We start from the raw sequence: 1,925 nt of genomic DNA on the forward strand, positions 1-1,925 counted from the left end.
AAGGGAAAAACAGAGTTGCACTCTCTTGGGTCGGTTTGTGGTTCTCTCACCACTTTTCTGGGATTTTCTTGGAGCAAAGCTCAGAGGAGAGCTGGGATAGACTGAGCATCAAGGATCCTAAGCTAGGTTTGAGGAATTGGCAGAGGTTTAGCAAGAACTCATCAACACTTGAGGTAAAACTCTGTAAGTTTCTTCAGCTTTGGTTTTGGTTCCTAGCTAAGATATCTAAGCTGTGTTGATGGGGAATTTTAGGAAAGTTGGAGCCAAGGGTTGAGGAAGAGCAAGCCAAGGAAGTCTAGAGGCAACTTGAGGTCGAAATTCCACCAAAGGAATAAATTCTAAGCTTCTAACTTTGTTGTTCAACTGGTTTCTGCTGAGTTTTAGTGTCTAGAAGTGGCTATGGTGAATTTTGAGTTTGGGGATGCATGTGCTTGAGTTCTAGGTATTTGGGGTGCTTGGGATGAGTGGAGTATGTTCATAAGGTTGTTTTTGAGTTTGGGAAAGATTTGGAGGAGTTTTGGTTGAGGTTGGTTCGAGGAAATCGCAGGAAGAGAAACTTGGGGTTGGCCTGTCTGTGACTAGCGCTACAGCGCTAGCCTTTGGGCGCTGTAGTGCTAGGCCAAGCTTGCTGAGGGGATTTTGCTTCTGTTTGCAGCGCTGTAGCGCCCTCCCATGAGCGTTGTAGCACTACCCTGTCTTCTGAAGGGGATTTTAGGGTTGTTTGCAAGAGTTTTTGACCAAGGGTTTGGGGTTTGATTCCCCCACCTTGTTTGGTAGAACTAGGACTTCCCAGGGGCTCGGGATTGGCCCCGAGGCTAGGTTTTCGATTTGAGGATTGATGATGACTTTGGCCTACGGTTGTGTTTAGGTGAGCGCTAGGGCTCGAGGGGGGATCGTGCTCAAGGAGTCGAGGGATCAAAGATAGTGAATTGAAAGGTAAGAAAACTGCACCCGGTTATATGATTGAGATGGGACTAAGTGCTCCCGATACTTGTATTATGTCAATGATGGTATGACTCCGTGGGACATGTGATAGCGGCCTAAGGGTGCCGTACACAAGATTTGTGCACAGGGCGTGGCTTGGCCACTGGTAGCCGAGGACAGCTTAATATTCACTGAGCTCGGTTTAAGCGGGCCGGAGTCAGTGGGATAATGGAGGGAGCGGCCGGAAGGCGCTAGCCCTAGTTATCATTTGTGAATTGATATATGATATGAGTTGATGTGTTTAGTATGTTGAATACTTGATTATACTGGATGTTTATATGACTGAGAATATGTGATGCAATGTGAGATATTGATTTGTCTGTTGATTGCTTATGCTCTATTGTTGTGTTTTCTTGCTGAGCCTTGGCTCACGTGTGCTACGTGGTGCAGGTAAAGGCAAAGGCAAGCTGGACCAACCCTGAGATGGAGAGCTGCGAGGTTGAATGTACATAGCCAGCTGTTCGATCGCCATGGTCGAGGAGTGGATCAGGACAGGGATTGCCTAACTGTCTGTTTTGCCTTAATATGGCTTGATATTGTATATAAAACTTGTGTCTTTTGTAAACGGTCTTTAAGCTTAATACTTTTGGGATCCCGTGTAAACAGGAAATGCTTCTTAGTGAAAATGTGGCTTCTGAGACCAAAACATTTCAACCCTAGTTCCTTTATAGTTTCAATAGCACATTTTTAATTAAAACGACTTGATTAGCAAGTCCAACACTTTATAAACACACAGTGTAATGGTCTTGGCTATCCAGGGCGTTACAATAGTTATATTTTTTACTTGTAAATATTTCTAAACAGTATTTTTGGATCCCAAATGTTAAATGCTTTTTTATTTTCAATGAATGGAATTATTTTCAATGTATAAGACTTTGTTTATGGTTTAATTACACTTTTAACTTAAAACCTCGATTAGCGTGTTAATTGCACATTTTAAA

The sequence above is a fragment of the Humulus lupulus genome, chromosome 3 (assembly GCF_963169125.1).
Source record: "Humulus lupulus chromosome 3, drHumLupu1.1, whole genome shotgun sequence".
Classification (NCBI taxonomy): domain Eukaryota; kingdom Viridiplantae; phylum Streptophyta; class Magnoliopsida; order Rosales; family Cannabaceae; genus Humulus; species Humulus lupulus.